The sequence below is a fragment of the Quercus suber genome, unplaced genomic scaffold, assembly GCF_002906115.3.
Source record: "Quercus suber isolate HL8 unplaced genomic scaffold, Cork oak 2.0 scaffold_31, whole genome shotgun sequence".
Lineage (NCBI taxonomy): Eukaryota > Viridiplantae > Streptophyta > Magnoliopsida > Fagales > Fagaceae > Quercus > Quercus suber.
Genome location: NW_027069496.1, coordinates 782,284 through 802,895, shown reverse-complemented (window position 1 = coordinate 802,895; position 20,612 = coordinate 782,284). Strand labels below are relative to the sequence as shown.

The window sequence follows — 20,612 nt, the reverse complement described above, 5'->3', positions numbered from 1 at the left end:
AATCGTCGTAAAGTTTGGAGGATTCAGAGGGTAACTTCCTTAACCGTCATAAAGGTCACCTCTTCGGGACCTGTGTTGAGCTTCAAGTAATATGACTTTTCAAAATTACTCTTGGTTGAAGGTGTGCTGAGTGTAACTCTAAATAAACCTACCTCGTCCACCATTAAGGATGGACGAGGTTCACTGCTCACTCGTCCTTCATTGGACGAGTAAATGGAAGAAGGAGAAGAACGGCAAAGGAAGGACGAACGTATCAACTGTATGCTTTCCATTCTGCACATTGCTATGGACGATCTAATGGACGAGTGATTGACTTGGTGTTTTTCTTGCACCATCAACTAATAACACTCATTTTTAAATTTTAGATATTAATTGAACTCACTTGAAATTTAAGGGATTAAAAACGCACAGTAAGCAAACTTCAAGGACGACTTTGTATTTTTGCCAAAAATAAATAAACAAAACCCTTTTAGTAAACAAAGCTCAAAGCTCGTGCAATGTTATTGCATTGGAGATGTCAACTACCTACAAAGGTGTTGCTAGTTGATATAACTATGTTTGTTGTTTTTGGAGCTATTTAATATATGACTTTTTGATTTTGTACATTAAATGAACATTTTTGTAAAATTTAATACAAAATTATTTATAGATGATTTTTTTACATTTAAAAGAATATCAAGTTCAATTTTGATTGATGATTAGGATTTAGGAGTGTCCATGGGTTGGTTTGGATCAAGTTTGTGCTCAACCTGCACCCATTCCTATATAATCTAAGCATAGGAACTCAACCCGCCGTCAGTGAGGGAGGAGTGGCAGATGAGGTTTATCAAGCCTCTCACGAGTGGCAAGCAGATTGATTGACACAGAAGAGGAGAAAAACAACGAAGATTTGGAGAGATAACAATGAGGAAAGGCAAATAAATTACTAAATTTCAATGAGATAATGGTTGGGACAGGCGAAAAACAAAGAAGATCCAGTGAGGTTTTGCCAATTTCGATGGAGATCTAATCAAAATTAGTGAGATCTTGCCAAATCAAAGGGGATTTTGCTAGATCTAGTGGGGATCTAGCCAAATTTTGCTAGTTTCGTCAATTGGATCATATCAAATTGTGTTGTCGAGGAGAAGACCAGACACTTGATCCAATGTCGTCAGTTTTTGGAAGGGCACACATGGTAACAACCAGCTTAAGAGACAAATTGATCGAGGGTGTAGTTCGGTTGGTTGTGGTGGTGGGTAAGGTTAAGCAAGTCCTTAGACAACCCAATTGATGATTTAAGTTGAAATTTGTTATGAAATAATTAATAAATATTAACAATTGTGACCAATAGAATGAAAGGACAATTGAAGAAGCGTCTAATAATAAATAGTTAAATACAACAAGATAAAGAGAATAAATAAATTTGTGTTATTTTGTGCTTATTGTATGGATGAGTTCCTGTGCTAATTAAAAAATCAATTAAATCAAATAAAATTTGTCTTCATTATGACAAATATTTTGTAGAAGTTTTAAACATCTAAATGGCAAAGACTATTGGGCAAAATTGGTTTTTTTTCTTTTTTTTAAAAACCCAGTGTTTAATTTTACTCCATCGAAACTTGACATAGGTATATTCTAACCAGATATCTACTAGGACAAACTTGTTGCATCCCAACATTGTCCAAAATTTTGGGAAAGAAAGCGAGCACAACCAAAAGAAATATTTCTAATGAATTTTTTTTTTTTTTTTGAGAGAAAATTTCGAATGAAATGTATTTCTAATGAAATGTTATTATGAAGATTGTTGTTAAAAATGGTACAAATTTTACCATAAACTTACAAACTTATGTTTACCAATTACCAAAAAACAATTGAAGCATTCATTTATTAGATAGTTAGTTAATATCTTTAAATATTTTTTAAGTTAGTCAATTATATGAAATAGTATGATACACGTGCCATATTTTTATAGGATCAATTGGGGTATGTGGTAGTCTTTTGTGTCACTTAACAAACACGTAAGAATTTTTTTAACGAAGGGGTGTTGATGAAAATGGTATATGATTTCAATGTACAAAATTTAAAGACCCCAAAACTTCCGGGCTGTGAATCATGCTAGTTTCAAATTACACCATATTTTAACTTTGATTAATGTTGCTACCCTTGATTACTTTTTATTAGATATCATACTTCAACAAATCCATTGTGCGTTGCATTCTGTTGGGATATTTAAATATATAAAAAATGATATTTACAATTTATTTCTCATTAATTGTAAAGTTAAAATTTAAAGTTTTACTCATAAATGGAGTTTTATTTGAGAATTATAACCCTGTTAAACTCACATTTTTATACCTATTATCTCATATTCATTTGACTTTCTTTTTTTGTTTACCTCAGTGATTCACTAGGCCTATAAATAGATCTTCCGCCTGCACCTATTAAATAGAGACACATAATTAGTCTAATGTCTAATAATTATAAAGTTTATCCTTATTCTTTATGGTAGTCTCTTTATAACTATGTTATATGGATATGTACTTCCTCAAAAAAAAAAAAAAAATGTTATATATATATATATGTAGAAAAAGGGTCATTCTCCAGTACCCCCAATATTTTTAGTGGGTACGGTACCCACACAAATCTCAACCATTAAAACTGTGTTGTTTTAATCTTAACCATTAATTTAAGTTTAGTGGAAACCTATTACCGGTAGACCAAGTAAACATATAAAAGCCAAAAAGAAAAAAGAAAAACAGTGGGTCCTCTTCCCCGTCCTCTCTCCCGTCCTCCCTCTCTGGCATTCTCTTAAAAAACCCAGATTCCTTCTTCTCAAATGGGTTCCTTATGTCCATCAATTTCACTGTCATCTCGTCGGCATCCCCATTTATCAACCGCTGAAGGTTTCTTAAAGGATCAAATCTTTTGATTTTTAAGGTAAGGATAGAATAAAACCTTAATTTCTTGGTTGGTTTTTGAGAATTTTTTGGAATTTCGCTCTTAAATTTCATTGTACCACAACATTGGCAATACTTCTATGCTGAAGAGGTACTAATTTGGTTATTTCTTTTCAAGTGGCACAGAAAGTGCTTGTTGAAATTCTTCATAGGGATTCGGTTTTTCTAAACTTGTTGAGGCTTTGTGTTCGATGATCAGGGGGTTTGGGTTTTTGTTAGTGTGGTGCTGAAATTTGGTTTTTTTTTTTTTTGGGTTAGCAGAGGAGAAGGTCACACCTTTGTATTTAAGGTGGAAGACTTTTTATAAAAAATATAAATTTTTTTCTAGTATGTCTTAACTCCTAAGGAGGAGTCGCTATTTCTTTGTTTCTATTTCATATCTTTTCTTTGGTTTACATCATTTTAATTACTCAACACTATTATTTATAGATGTAGAGAGTCGGTCGGTTTGGTTGATTCCTTGAGTATGTTGAAAAAGAAAATAGCCAGTCGTAATTCTGTTGCCACTGCACATCTCAAAGTCAAGGTTTGAATTTTGTTTTGAGTAGTTGTTTTCTAGCGTTAGAGTTTAAGAGCTTTTGTGTTGCATTTTGGCTTGCTATTTTCCTTGTTTTGGGAATAGCATCACAGGTTGTTTCTGGTGTCTGAGCTAATAGAATTTTCAGCTGATTTATCCCAAAAAAAAAAAAAAAAAAAAAAAAAAAAAAAAAAAAAAAAAAAAAAAAAAAAAAAAAAAAAAAAAAAATTACATTTGACAATTCTTTTGTCCTATTCGATGGTTCCCTTATTTTTTTTCTCACATTTGATGAGTTCTATTATCACATTGATGAGTTTACAACATCACATTTAATTACTTTCTCACATTCATGGTTTACTTTATTTTTTCTCAACATTTGAGTTCTCATTGCAATTAAGGCAATACAACATCACTATGTTTACTTTAATTTTTATTCACATATGTGTTTCTATTGAGTATAACATACATGTGTTGTCTTTTACATTGGGTTGTTCCCTCTTTTTTTCTCACAGTTGATTTCATTTCACATTGTGTCAGTTACCAACATCACATTTGATGTACAGTTTCTCCTTCGGTGGTATTCATACATTCGGATAGTTCCTATTTTTTTTTTTCTCACATTTACAGTTCCATTCTCACATTGTGCAGTTCCAACATTACATGTGACAGTTTTTCTCACATTTGGTGATTCCCTTATTTTTTTTCTCACATTTGATGGTTCTATCATTGTGTACAGTTCCAACATCACATTTGACAATTCTTTTGTCACATTCGATGGTTCCCTTATTTTTTTTCTCATATTTGATGGTTCTATTATCACATTATGTAGTACCAACATCATATTTAATTGTACCTTTCTCACATTCAGTGGTACTTTAATTTTTTCCTCACATTTGACAGTTCCATTGGCACATTGGGCAATACTAACATCACGTTTGGTTTTACTTTAATTTTTTTCTCACATTTGATGGTGCTATTCTTACATTGTGCAGTATCAACATCACATGTGATTGTACTTTTGTTACATTTGGTGGTCCCCTTATTTCTTTCTCACAGTTGATGGTTCCATTGTCACATAAGGCAGACCAACATCACATTAGACTGTACATTTCTCACATTCGGTGGTACTTTTATTACATTCAATAGTTCTTTTTCTTTTTTTTCTCTCCAATTACCATAATATCTCTAAAACCAAAAAAATTACCGAAATACTCTTAGAAACTAAAAAAAGAAAAAATCACCCTAGAACTTAAAAAATTACTATAAAACTCAAAAAATGACTAAAATAACAAGAACTTATAAAATGACCAAAATAGCCTTAGGACAAAAAAAATTACCACATGACATTGAAACTTAAAAAATGACCGAAATGATCATAAAACCTAAAAAATGACTAAAATAACCACGAAACCTAAAATATGACCAAAATTCCTCCTAAAACCTCTATTTGCAAGACCAAAATGAAAATAAAAATTTTATACAACCACTCTATTTGCTTGATTTGAAACCCATTGATTTTGAAATTAACGGATTTAAAAAGCCTTGATTTGAAATCCATTGATATTTAAATTCCTTGTTTAGGTCTTTTTATACAATGAAGGATTTGAAATTTCATTGTCTAGATACCTAAATTTGAATTTGGATTTGGATTTAAGATCAATAAAATATTTTTTCCAATTATTATTTTTCTTAAACCTTCTTCATTTTAATTTTAGTAACATTTTTTAATAAATACATGAAGTAATGAAAAAGCCATTGATAATCCAATTGACAAGATGATGACTAAAAATCTATATATCATCATAGCCTACTANCCCATGTATTTTGGGTACTCTCTCTCTTTCTCTAAAATATTTTAGTTGGCAAGAGTTGGCAAGACTTTTTTTTTTTAGTTGGCTATGATGGAAGATATTTAGTCATTATCTTGTTGATTGGTCTATCAATGGCTTCTTTGTTTCGAATTTTGTGTATAAAACACATATTTTGGATACTTTATTGTCTCTCTTGAAATAGGACTTTCTAGTTGTTAAGAACTTTGAAACAATTTTTTAGTTTGAGATTTTAAATGTTGAGAAAAAACTCATGCATTTAGGTTCTCTCTTTATGCTAATATAGAACATTTTAGTTGTCAATGGTTGGAAAAAAAAAAAAAATTAGTAGGCTATGATGATATATAGATTTTTAGTCATCATCTTGTCAATTGGATTATCAATGGCTTTTTCATTACTTCATGTATTTATTAAAAAATGTTACTAAAATTAAAATGAAGAAGGTTTAAGAAAAATAATAATTGGAAAAAATATTTTATTGATCTTAAATCCAAATCCAAATTCAAATTTAGGTATCTAGACAATGAAATTTCAAATCCTTCATTGTATAAAAAGACCTAAACAAGGAATTTAAATATCAATGGATTTCAAATCAAGGCTTTTTAAATCCGTTAATTTCAAAATCAATGGGTTTCAAATCAAGCAAATAGAGTGGTTGTATAAAATTTTTATTTTCATTTTGGTCTTGCAAATAGAGGTTTTAGGAGGAATTTTGGTCATATTTTAGGTTTCATGGTTATTTTAGTCATTTTTTAGGTTTTATGATCATTTCGGTCATTTTTTAAGTTTCAATGTCATGTGGTAATTTTTTTTGTCCTAAGGCTATTTTGGTCATTTTATAAGTTCTTGTTATTTTAGTCATTTTTTGAGTTTTATAGTAATTTTTTAAGTTCTAGGGTGATTTTTTCTTTTTTTAGTTTCTAAGAGTATTTCGGTAATTTTTTTGGTTTTAGAGATATTATGGTAATTGGAGAGAAAAAAAAGAAAAAGAACTATTGAATGTAATAAAAGTACCACCGAATGTGAGAAATGTACAGTCTAATGTGATGTTGGTCTGCCTTATGTGACAATGGAACCATCAACTGTGAGAAAGAAATAAGGGGACCACCAAATGTAACAAAAGTACAATCACATGTGATGTTGATACTGCACAATGTAAGAATAGCACCATCAAATGTGAGAAAAAAATTAAAGTAAAACCAAACGTGATGTTAGTATTGCCCAATGTGCCAATGGAACTGTCAAATGTGAGGAAAAAATTAAAGTACCACTGAATGTGAGAAAGGTACAATTAAATATGATGTTGGTACTACATAATGTGATAATAGAACCATCAAATATGAGAAAAAAAATAAGGGAACCATCGAATGTGACAAAAGAATTGTCAAATGTGATGTTGGAACTGTACAATGATAGAACCATCAAATGTGAGAAAAAAAATAAGGGAATCACCAAATGTGAGAAAAGAACTGTCACATGTAATGTTGGAACTGCACAATGTGAGAATGGAACTGTCAAATGTGAGAAAAAAAAATAAGGGAACCACCGAATGTAACAAAAGAACTGTCACATGTGATGTTAAAACTACACAATGTGAAGATGAAACTGTCAACTGTGAGAAAAAAAGTAAGGGAACAACCCAATGTGACAAAAAGAACTATCACATGTGATAAAAATAGAGTAGATGTGATGTTGGTATTGCTTAATATGACAATAGAACCATCAAATTTGAAAAAAAAAAAAACCATTATATGTGACAAAAGAACTTTCAAATGTGATGTTAAAACTGCACAATGTGATAATAGAATCATCAAATGTGAGAAAAAAAAAATAAGGGAACCATCGAATAGGACAAAAGAATTGTCAAATGTAATGTTGGAACTTGCACAATGTGAAGATAGAATCGTCAAATGTGAGAAAAAAAAAGTAAGGGAACTACCAAATGTAAGAAAAGAATTGTCACATGTGATGTTGGAACTGCACAATGTGAAGATAGAATCGTCAAATGTAAGAAAAAAGTAAGAGAACCACTAAATGTGACAAAAGAACTGTCACATGTGATGTTGGAATTGCACAATGTGATGATGAAACCGTCAAATATGATAAAAAAAATAAGGGAACCGCCGAATGTGACAAAAGAACTGTCACATGTGATGTTGGAGCTACACAATTTGATGATGAAACCGTCAAATGTGAGAAAAAAAGTAAGGGGACCAACAAATGTGAGAAAAGAACTGTCACATGTGATGCTGAAACTGCACAATGTGAAGATGGAACAATCAAATGTGAGAAAAAAAGTAAGAAAACCACTAAATATGACAAAAGAACTGTCACATGTGATGTTGAAACTGCACAATGTGACGATGAAACTATCAAATGTGAGAAAAAAAAATAAGGGAACCGTCGAATGTGACAAAAGAACTGTCACATGTGAAGTTGGAATTGCACAATGTGAGGATGGAACCATCAAATGTGAGAAAAAAGTAAGGGAACTACCAAATGTCACAAAAGAATTGTCACATGTGATATTGGAACTGTATAATGTGAAGATAGAACCGTCAAATGTAAGAAAAAAGTAACCTGATATAGCAGGTTACCTATTAGTGAGTACGGTACCCCTTTTTTTAGGGCGGTACCGTAGAATTACCCGTAGAAAAATACTATTATAAAACTTCTTATCTTCCTTGCTAGGGTAAGATAACGACAAGAGTAGCCAAGTTGTTGAATGATTGTCTCCCAAAATCAGCGCACCTAAAAATGTTTGTTAAATTGTTTGGTAAATATCTCCGCATGTATCATCTCAATAAAACGTCATAGTTTGCGTGTCTAGACTCTATACTTCGCCACCCATAAATTTATGGAATTAAATGTAAAAACTAGTTTATCAAATTACCTATTATCTCTTTCTTTTTCTTTTATCTTTTTCCATCTTAAGGTGGTTTTTTTTTTTTTTTTGAAATATTATTATTTAAATTGATTGAGTAAATTCTAAAATTAATTTTATTTATTAATTTATATTCATGTGAACAACAATCCTAATAACAACCTTAGTTGCAAAATATCAAATTGATCATAATTTAATAACTATCTTATTTATAAAATGTTTAAATTTTATATTTTTATATTTAAAAATTATACATCAATTTACGAGTTTATAAATTGGAATTGCAAACAGGTTTTGATTAATAGATGGTACGTCAGTTTTAAAAGCGTCGGTGTAGGTATTCGGACCAATTGTCACACTCATTACGTAGCGCTACAAAGCACCAGGATATGGCATTTTAGACCATACCAGCGCTTTTTAGGGTTATCCTGGCAGTTTAAAAATGCCGGGATAGCCTCAGTTCTTTGTAGTGTACTTTTTTTTATTATTATTCATAAACTTGTTAGTAGGTTTTGAAGCTGGGCTGTTATATCAGCCGATGCTCTAGATCATTATGCAATGCATGATTCTTGACACCCTTTGCAGATTGTTGTTTATATAACTATATAAGTATATACATGAATATGTTGTAATAATGACATTGTTTGGAGAGTATTGATTTATAAAGATGATAAAATGAAAATTCAAGTTTTGAAATTTTTTATGTGAAAATTTAAGTCCAGGAAATTCGATTGATCGAGATTTTGCTCAATTGATCGAAGTGATCAAGAAATTTGATCAATCAATCAAAGTGATCAAGAAATTTGATCCAGCGCTTCTGCCTCTCTCGATTGATGTTCGATTCCTATTTGATCAATCGAGAAGAACCTTCGATTCATGCTCAATTTCTCTTGATTGATTGAGGCTCATTAAAAATTGAATTTCTGCAGAATTTTTTGGTAACTGTTCAGAACGTTTGAAAATATGTTAAGCATTATGAACAGTTTTATGAAACATTTTAACTCTCCGTTTGTGCCTTTTGAAGTACTATAACCTTATGCATATAAATAGTAGTTCGTGTTCACTTGATAACCAATTCTTTCTCTCCCAAAATTAGTTTCTAAAAAACACAAGAAATCCTGTAGGTATTCTCCAAAATTACTATTTGTAAACTTGGTTGTATCTTGGAAACAAATTTGTGATAACCATTTAGCAACAATAGCATGGAGGTAAATATTATCTAAAAATAACAATTTTGTGCCTCTAAGTTATTTAATTTTCTATTTGTCTTTTATGCTCACTTTGTTCTTTCTTTGGGGGGTAGCTGTTCTTTTTTGATTACTTTATGTATTATCCCCGATAGCTTTGTCAATACAAACTTTGTAAATTGCAACTTGTTCACTCATAAATAAAATGAATGTTTATATATAAAAATAAATTTAACAAAAGTTTTAAAGATATATAGTAACTTTTTTTTAATAATTCAATAATTGAATATTATTAATAAAAATATCATAAATATCAACCAATTGAATTATAAAACTTTTGACTAATTTTTTAATAAATATAAAATATAATATTTATAAAGAGTTCAATCAAATATATCTTAATCTTTAAGTCATAAAATACACTCCTTTCCTTTATTAAGATGCTGGGAAATTTTAATATTATATCCTTTTTGTATCCTCCGCAAGACTTTGGTCTAAATGCTATGTACCACCAAATCAATGAAGTTAGATCAGTGCTTGTATAGTTGGAGAAATTTTGAAACTTGGCCGACACCCAATCTTGTCCATTTGTGAAAAGGGACTAACCAAGCCAAGAAGGATATAACATCCCGACTCCATAGGATCGGTCGCCCTAAAACATTATTTCAGCCCAACCAAAAAAAAAAAAAACTAGGAAAAATATTAAGAGCATATAACAGTTAGGAAATGTGTGCTTTTTTATAATCTTCAATCTTGTAAAATGTTTTACTTTTTTTTTTCTTTTCTTTTAAAGAATAAAATTAATTTAATATATATATATATATATATATTTCTTTTCTTTTCTTTTCTTGATTTCGGAGCTGGAAAGTGGGAAACAAGAAGAGCGTAGAATGTAGGAGACCATTTGCAACAAATCAAGGGAGGACCGGACCAGAGGAATCATATTTTTTTTTGTTAGAGGGGAGGAATAATTATACAATACTTCTTGATTATAATAATGTTGTACTTCTTTTTTCATATAACAGTGGATCATATTATTTAAAGTTGTAATGGACTAATTACTCATGTTATAACAGGTAGGAAGTACATCATTATTTTACTGATATCCTTTAGAATATAAGATCTTTCAATATATGTAAAGGCACAATAAGTTTTTATTTATTTATTTATTTATTTTATATAAACGGTTGAGATGATAGGATGTGATTTGTAGACAATTAAAATGATGTTAGTAGTGTTAGTGAAAGTGATGTTACTCTTATTACAATATATCACCCAAAAAATTAAAAATTGTGAAATTTATTGGATTTGTAGATTGTAGTATTCTTGGAGATGTTTTTCTTTTTGAAAATATCACAAATTCACAATGAAATGTTAATAGTTTTATGATTTAATTTACACTTCTTAATTTAATGGAAATATACATTAGAGGAAACGCTATTTGTTAAAACTTTCTAATGAAAATATACATGATACAATAACACGTCCAAAAAAAAAAAAAAAAAAAAAAAAAAAAAAAAAAAAAAAAGGGCATGCTTAAAGTGACACCAACTTTAGCTTTTAGTTTTTATTTTTATATATAACTTTTTAAAATTTTACTCTTTTTTTTCTCACTTTTTTTCACTTTTTAAAAAAAAATTTATAAGGTACAATTATATTTTAACACACTTTTAGCAAAAACTACATGAATTGTTTTCAAACAAATACTTAGCCAGTTTTCAAAAAAACAAAAACACAAACACAAACACTTATGACTTAACCAAGTATTAAGAATTTTATTACTTAACTGACATTTCTTTTTTAATTTAACGTACATTTTTTTTAATGAACAATTTAACGTGCGTATATAGGATACAATAACTCATGCCCAACCCAAAAAAAAAAAAAAAAACCTGTCTTAGGTTCGGTGCACCTCCACGTCTCAGTGGGTAACCCTTGCCGAAAAAAAAAAAAAAAAAAAAAAAAAAAAAAAAAAAAAAAAAAAAAACAGAATTAATGATGGCAACGACTGACTAGATGGCCGCAGATATTCTTCTCAAAAAAATAAAATAAAAAATAAAAAATAGAAAGATGGCTGCAGATACTTGGCACGTGTACTCCACGTGTCAAGTGTAAGAAGCAACTCGCAATAGATATTTATTTATTTGTTTTTTTCCTAATTTTTTTATAACAAAAATAATTATTTTTCTATATTTTATATATATATATATATGTCAGCCTCATCTTATGTGCACAGTAACCATGCATTTATTCGGTTATCCCCCTCCATGAAAAGAAACTCATCAGTCATCAGTGTAATACTCGTTTTATTCAAAATAAATAAATGCTTGAATGTAAAAGTGTAATTTTGATAGTTAATATTAAAAATTTATCAAATATAAATTAGATTTTTAAGTTTGACTATTTTAGTTCTTACATTTTGTAAATTATAAGCTTATGAATTAACAAAGTGCAATATAAAAAATCATGATTTTTTTTTTTTAATTTGTCAATCTAAATGAAGATTCATAATCTTTTAAGTGAAACTTTCCACTGTATCTAAATTGAGGACTTGAAAAAAAAAAATCAATAAATTACTTTCTCTCTCTCTCTCTCTCTCTCTATAGACTTCTAGTCAAAATACATAATTTTGTAAGAAAAATCTAAATGAGAAAATTCAAAATTATAGTTTGCAATTTTTTTATTTATTTATCCGAGAGGTGAATTGTTAGTAATCTAGCAGCAAACTTTTGAGTGGGAGCAATTATCACTTTAAAGATGAATTTTAAACACACCTCGAAGTTGCATTAATTTTTTTATTACTGATTCCTGCACACACGTGATTTTTTTTTTACATAATAGTTTAAATCAACTTGAACTCACTGTTTTATTAGAATAAAGCAACCTAATACCAAGAAAAATATGATTAAATTACGTTTGATTTTTAACAAAATATAATTTAATCAAGTTGCAAAAATTTTCTACAACTTCTCTAACTTAACTTTTTATTCGCACACATATTTTTCAATAAACTCTCTTAGTGACAGTAACACCTAGTGGCCATATGGCATAATGTCATTTTGCCCCTTTCTATTGGGTTAAGATCAGAGGGTCAAATCCATTCATTTACTTACTCTAAGAAAATACGGCAAAAACAATAATATTAATATATATAATAATAATACATAAATTAAACATTTCTCCATTGAGGATCCTGAGAGGCTAAGCCCCGTTTGGTTTAGAGCTAACTCAAACTCAGTTCTCAGTTCTAAGTTTTCATAACTCTAACTCAAAACTCATAACTCAATTCTCAAACTCAAGTTCACTCAAAAATTGTAAAACACATGTTTGGGTTGAATTCTCAGTTACATATCTCTACCACTTTTCCCCAAACCCGTGGACCCCACTACTAACACTACCCACTGTTGCGTCTATTGCTACCCGCGTCTCTCCGTCTCTATCTCTCTATCTTCTCCCTCCCTTCAAACCACAGCCACTCACCGGCGCCATTAACCACTACCAATCCACCACCACTAACCCAGCCACTAGCCACCATCAACCACTACAAACCGATCAACCACCACAAACCCAGCAACCATCAACAAAACCCATTCATCAACAAAACCCAGCAACCATCAAAACCCATTCATCAAAATCAAAATAAAATCAAAACCCATTCATCAAAATCAAAATAAAACCCGTCAACAAAACCCATCAACCATCAACAAAACCCATTCATCAACCATCGACAAAATCAAAACCCATTCATCAAAATAAAAATAAAACCCAGCACCGGCGACAAAATCAAAACCCAGCTCCGGTGATCATGGTCTTGGTGTTTCGAGGCTCTCGCTTTATTGGTGGCGGCCGAACTGGGCTAAACCAGCACCAGCGATCATAGTCTGGTGGTTTTCCTTTTCTGGGTCATTGGCTGATAGTGGCGGAACTGGGCTGAACCGATCTCTGGTCTCTGGTCTTGGCTCAGTCCGATTTGCCGACGTCCCTTTTCTTTTCTGGTCTTGCTCTCTCTCTGGGTCAATGAGAAGAGAGAGCTCTGGGTAAAAGGAAAAAAAAAAAAAAGAAGGAGAAGTGACAAAGAACGTGTTGGAGAGAGAGACATTATTTGATGGGAAAAGTCATACGAGTGGGCTCCATAAGGTCAAAAGATTTACGGAAATGCCACTGAACTCAAACTCAGTTTGAGGGGTGAAAACAAAAAACAACATTTTGCTATTTTCGGTTTTCATGTTTTTCACTCAACCTAAACTGAGTTTAAAATATGAAAACTGGGAGAGGAAATCAAGCCAAACACTCTAGTATTCAGTGGGTCCCACACAATTCTCAGTTTTAGTGATGAGAACTCAGTTTGAGTGATGAAAACAGGCTAATCCAAACGGGGCCTAATGCTCCAAGGCCGCCCAACTATACTATAAATACCTTAGCGTATTCACACCAAAAGTGTGAAAAGTGCTGTAATGTTGTTTTAGCACTAAAACCCCCCAAAAATAACCCTCTACATCAAAGCTCTCAAATGCAAAAAAATAAATTAGACACTCAACTACAATGAATTGCTAGAGATAGTAAGTCACTGTAGCTGGTAGTTGAATGTTTTTTTTTTTTTAGAGACAATAGCTGAATGTTATAAGCAAAATATATTTTTTTTAATCCCTCTCATGCACTTCCCTCTCATTTTTTTTCTCTTTCTTCTCATGTGTGTATCCTCTATTTCTCTCTTCTGTTTCTTCTCCCCTGCAATCACCCACCCCGCTAGCCCTCTCACCCCAACCGTCTTGCCCTTACCTTAAACCACTGAACCAAGTCTTCGTGAAGCACCAAATCCATCTCTCACTCTCAAATTTTCAGAATTTCTCTCTTCTCTCACTCTTATATTTTCTCTATTCTGTCACTCTTACATTTTCACTCTTCCTTCATTCTCTCAGTTGTGCTATGGGTTATGGTGGTTCCAGTTTGTGGGTCTCGGTGGTTCCTGTTTGTTTCACTCTGGTGGCTTTTTATTATTATTATTATTTATTAAGGTGGTGGTGGTGGCTGGCGGTGGCTAGTGGTGGGTGTGGCCATGGGTTTGCTTGGTTGAGGGTTGATAAGAATGTGAAATGTTTGGACTGCTTTAGAGGAGAGAGACACAAATAGGAGGAGAGAGAATATAGCATAGAGAGAATAAAAAAAAATATTTAAATGAAGTGTAAAAATAAAAATAAAAAATAGAAAATTTGATGGTGGATGAATGGTAAAGTATTGAGTTATTAAGATAGATAAATTAGTATTTTGAGTTGCGAAATGCTAAAAATTTTATGTATTTGACGTGAATGCTCCCTTACTCTTACTCTTAATAAGGGGTGTTGTCAAATTGGGTTCTTGGTAAATGAGAAGTAAGGAACTTTACCAAAACTTCAAATATTTTGTTAAAGTTATTAATGATGTTAGAAGACAATGACTTCTCTATTACATTTACCACAAACCAAAAGGGGAGAATGTCATTTTTGTAGAAGTTTGGGGGTGAATGTCAAGTTTTGATACCTTAAAAATGGCCAGTTCAAATTCAATTGCAAGGACCTTACTATCTGCTTTCCAGTCAAAGTGGAGGATATCTTGTTTTTGAATCAAGATTACATTGGTATAATTCTTGAATGAAAGAAATTTTCAAGGAAATTTAATTAAAGGACTATTCTCTTGATATTGAATATAAATTTGTATAATTATACCCACTCATTAATTAATATAAATATATATTTGTGAAGCAATCTTAATTGTATGATTTTCAAATTTGAAATTTTGTGTTGGCATAGTTGTGCAGAAGAATGGTTAAGAGGCATCGGTGACGAAGAAGAAGAGAAAGAAACTAAGAAAGAGGGAGTATCTAGTTATATGAATGGTATGGTTACTTGATTGTTTCCTTTGATATTTATTGGAAATATTATTTTAAAAATGAATATTTTGAATCCAATGTTAATTTTGTTAGATTAGGAGGAAAATGTCAGTTCTTGATACTTGGATATGGTGATTACAATCATTTGTTGGTTGAAGGAGTTAGTGTAATTTACGCTCCGTTTGTTTTGAAGTAAAATATTTTCAAACGTAAAATATATTATATGTAAAATATTTTAGTGAAAACATTTTACATGTAAAATATTTTACTGAAAACATTTCCATTTTACAGTGTTTTGTTGTCTACATGAAATGGCAAGAAATGTAAAATTAAAATTTTTTCCTAATCTCACAACCCATCAAATCCAAGCAACCACCTCCAAATCAATAAAAACCAACCCAATAGCCACCCAAACCACAACCGTAGTGGCTTAAACCCAACATACTGACCACTTAAATCCACCTATTGGAGAGGAAAAAATGGCCAACCACCCACTGCAACCCACAAAAAATCCCAACCATCCACCACAACCCACAAACCCAGCCACCCATGACCCATAAACCATCCAAAAACCCAAATCAATAAAGCCACATGGCAGTAAAGGAAAAAAAAAAAAAAAACTGAGATTAAAATATTAAATTGATGATGGTTCAGTTGGCCAAGAAACAGTGGGGCTAAAGACGATGAAAAAAAAAAAAACTCATGGAGGTGAATCGGTCGGTGGTGCTAATGGAGGTAGAGATGCAGTTGGTGATAAGTGGCACCGATGAGTGGATCAGTGGCCGATGATGAGTGGCATCTGGGAGTGGATCGGTGGCTGGTGGATTGGTTTGTGGAAGGGAAACTCTGATATTGAGAAAACATAGTGTCGAGAGAGTAGGGAGAGATGAGTGAGTAAAATATTTTACACTTGTTTTAAGTATAAAATATTTTATAGTTGGTTGGCCTGATTTTCCACTTTGACTGGAAAATATTTTATAATTGACTGTATTTTACATCAAAACAAACATGGTAAAATGTGTAAAATATTTTCTTGAAAATATTTTACTTTAAAACAAACAGATTATTAAATTATATTATTAGGCTAAAAGCCCAAATTCTTTTGCGGCATTGAGTAGAAGATAATTTATATATATATATATATATATTGATGGCCAAAACTCAAAGAAAATCCAACTAGATTTTAATTGGATTCTTGATTTTATCTATATGTATATATATTAATAAGTAAAGCTCAGAGAAAGTTTAATTAGAATTTGAAATTAAAATCCAATTTTGCGTCATGTGTCTAAATTTATGTAGGGATCATACCATAATTATCCACTTAACTTTATACCAAGTGAGTTAATGAGTGATTAGATTTTTCTCACGTAGGTCTCTCTCGAGAACTTACATTGGTGAAAACGCTTTCTCTATTCTTGGAATAGAGCCTCCTTTTTCTCAGTGAAAAACTGGGCTTTTCCCTAACCTTCTTCTCCTCTATCTTCCTCTTGGCCAGACTCTTCACAAAGCGTCGTGTTAACTTGGAAGCGCTTACGAGAACCTTACGCAGCATATGGCACTTTGTTCAAAACTTCGAGGTTCGCGACTTGGGATCAAATACTGTTTTGATAATCTTTGATGATGAAGCCGCTCCACAAAAAATCCTCTCACAGGGTCCTTGGTCCTTCGACAAGTATTTGGTGGGTTTATATAGAGCAAAAGACAAGGAATCGGTGGATGATGCTACGTTTGTGGGCGCATCTTTCTGGGTCCAGTTTCACAACCTCCCCCTCAGACGCATGAACAAAGCCACGGCAGAGGCAATCGGAAAAACTTTAGGCACCGTTGAGCAAGTTGATGCCTCCTTATCCGGTGAGTGCTGAGGCCGATTCCTTCATGTCCGAATCAAAAAAAAAAAAAAAAATGGTGCAATTGTGAAAAATATGTTATTTATTACATCAGTGATAGGTTCAACTCCTCCCGATCAATAATCCTTTTGAAATATCGTCACGTATGATTTGAAGTTGATTGCATGCATATGATAACAAACAAAATAAATAAATAAAGAACTATTAAAAAAAATAATGAATTAGTTAGTGTATATATTAATTGGATTAAATCTTGGGGAATGTGATATTTTCACGGATTTTTTAGATATTTGACATCCATTCCTCTCACAGTCACATGATGAGAAATAATCACTACAAAACGCGGGGGCCTAAGGCCGCGTTTTTTTGGGCCGCGTTTGCAAAAACGCGGCCCCAGACGGACTAAAGCCCCGTTTTAAAAACGGGGCCATAGAATGGGTCTAAGGCCGCGTTTAAAACGCGGCCTAAGGACCTGCCTATTTCTTTCTTTTTTTTTTTTATCCGTGTTTAAAAATGGAGGTCCAGCTTGCCTGAAGCCGCGTTTTATACACGCGGCTTTAAGTTTTTTCTGTAGCCGCGTGTATAAAACGCGGCTTTAGTTGTAGGAAGTGGCCGCGTTTATTAAACGCGGCCTCAGATGGCCCTAAAGCCGCATTTTAGAAACGAGGCTTCATTATTTATATAAATACTAAAAACCTTTTCATCCCTTGCCTCTCCTATCACACCCAGCCTCCATTGATCTGATCAAGCCCGAGCTCAACCCATCACCCTCAATCAGAGCAGATCTGAAGCCCGAGCTTCCCTCATCTTCTCCACCACCATATCCGCCGACCTCCACCACCATCTCCGCCGACACTCTCTTCCAAACCACCGGCGTCGTTTTGATTCTTTCGATCCCTTCGCAATCATCGAACGCCACCGTGAGTCTCTCTCTCTCTCAGTATATCTCGCACAAAAAAGCGATGCTGGTGAAAATTGCAAAAAATCGAATCAGGTCCGTTCATTTGCTTATTCATTCTCAAATTTTCGTTTATTTACTCCACAATTGTATCAAAAAATTTCAGAGATTCAGAGATAAAGTTTTTGACTTTTTCTATGCTCTTCAATCGATGGGGTTGTTAAATTTTAGCTGAATTCCTTGTGGGGTTTCTCAAAAGTTCATGTTTTTGCATTTGAAATTCGAAAAATTTAATGGGGTTTCGAGGTTTATGTATCGGTGATTTGAATTTATAATTGTTTTATTGCACATTTAATTTATTCTAGCTGGAAAAGAAAAATGAAAGAAATGTAAAAGTTTTGATCTTTACGCGTTTTGGTTTCTGGGTATTGAAGAAATGAGAAATTCATAGCCTTTTAGACAGTTTTCTATTTCGATGAAGTATCACCTGGTTACTTGCTTATTTGTTTTTAATTTATTTTTTGGTTTTGGATTTGGGGACAGGTTTTGGGATTTGATCTTGGAGTGTTTGGCATGGTAGTGAATTTTTGGTGGGTTTTCAAACTAACTTAAAGTGTGTGCCTGACTGGTTTACTTCACTGCCAAATTGTGATTATAAAATGGGGAGAGTTATGCTAATGCCATTCTGATGAAAATTTGGAGTTGGGTTCTGGTGAAAAGGCTGAATATAGAGTTGCTTGTAATGGGTGTGCGCTACATAGCCGTGTCAGCGGCATCTACGGTGCTAAGCTTTGTCTTTCTTCAATTCTGGACTGAGTTGCTTTAGATAATCTTAAATCGGATGGACTAATAGCTGAGAGTAATATTCATTCAGAGAATGCAAGCCGTGTCATCGAGCTGCTCTCGGGTTCTTATGCTACCATTGGACTGCTGACAAATTTTGTGCTCAATGTATTTGTTTTACTAGTTCTGTGTCTACAGGTAAGTTTGCTATCTTTCTGAGGGACCTTTAAGCAATTATGTCTTTGTGTTGGTCAATGAACTATTTGCATAGTGGACTGTATGCTGAGTTAGGCAATGTATAGCCCGCATTTACTGTTGCTGCCATAGGATATGTTTTTTATGTAAAGCAGGTAGTTTTTTTTTAGCATGTGAATTTTACTTTGCTATAATGCCACAGTGATTGAGCAATGAGAATGATGCTAAGACATTAAAATACGACATAAGTGGCTGCAGTAGGTATAATAGACTAATAGTCTGTAAAATCAGTGAGTTATGTCCATCTTTTCTGTAAAGCGGGCCAATTTGTATTTACACTGCATGTATTGGTTTAGATCCTTCTCTAAGTTTTAGGAAAATTTGTAGATTTTTTTTCTTGGGTGGAGATTATTGTGAGCTGCTCTGGCAAAGATAATTGAGTTCAATGAATTGTATTAAACAATAGTGCCATCAGCTTATCCTCTGCTAGCTGGATTATGTGATGGTTAACCACTAATTGGTGTTGGTCTGCCAGTACTTGTAAATGGCATTGGAGAAAAAAAAAAGCATATTGATATTATGAATATTTTTGCTATTTCGTTGTTAGAACTGATTCTTTTAGAGTATCATAGATGGATTGAATACTTGTCTTCTGGAACGTTCACTTGTGTAGAGATTCAAATTTTTATATTCTTTTTCACGTGTATTATTTATCTCCCTTAATTTCATGCTACTTTTCATCACAGAAGTGGGTGAGGGGTCTTTAATGGTTCTTATATCAGATTACCTAGGACTTATGGTTTGTCAATGGTGAATGGTTGTAGACTGAGGTTCAAATTAGTAAACTACTTTTTCACTTGCAGATCATATTTTTGTGGAGTTGTATCCTCCTGAGACTCGGAAATTGTTGGAATGTCTTGTCAATTTTGTTATTTATAAGGTAAAAAAAATTTATTTGCAATTTTTTTAAAAAGCATATTCTGATCATTCCTACTAGTAGCATGTACCTATTTAAATATGTGAGACATCACTTTTTCTGGAACTTGTTTTTGGGATCCAAATTTCCCCATTAATCTTTATAGGATTGTGTATGGGGATTGGGGATATATATGGTAGAGCCTATCTGAAGATTTGTGTAAAATATCACACCATAATACATAAAAAATTTCATTTTATAGATGTCAAGCAGCACCCTCCTTGACCATTGGCCATCCAAAATTATCTCTTTAGTGGAAACTAAGATTCAGCTAACCTGAAGATATTTTAGGCCTTAATTATTAACAACTTTGCAGCGGTTTCTAAGATGCCTGTTTTTGTGGCTCAGGAGAGTACTTGGCCATGAGAGCTCAAGAAGTAGGGCGGTCAGCACGTGTAAGGACTCCATTTGCAGATGCAGCCCATGCAGCAGGGTATGTGGGATATACTGGTGGTAAGCTCGACGATGTAACTGTCATTGTGTCATTCGTACAAAAGAGATCCAGCTCTAACTCACAGTAAGTTTGACCTTCTTTATATCATTTTTCCATTTGTAAATACCAAAATTCCAATCTTTTTATTTTTTTGGAATGTAAAATATGGTGATATTCTTTCTTAATTATTGGATGGTTCAATTTAATTACAATAACTCGGTTATAAAATATAAGATTTGTTTTACATGTGAATGGATA

At 32.4% G+C, this 20,612-nt stretch overlaps 1 non-coding gene across 1 annotated transcript; it reads left to right on the top strand.

The window, feature by feature from the left end:
• The first annotated feature begins 17,756 nt into the window (after positions 1-17,756).
• Positions 17,757-20,612, top strand: LOC112000871 (uncharacterized). Its single transcript, XR_010627770.1, has 4 exons — positions 17,757-18,063; positions 18,511-18,948; positions 19,809-19,885; positions 20,270-20,612. It is a non-coding gene; the product is annotated as an uncharacterized LOC112000871 (transcript).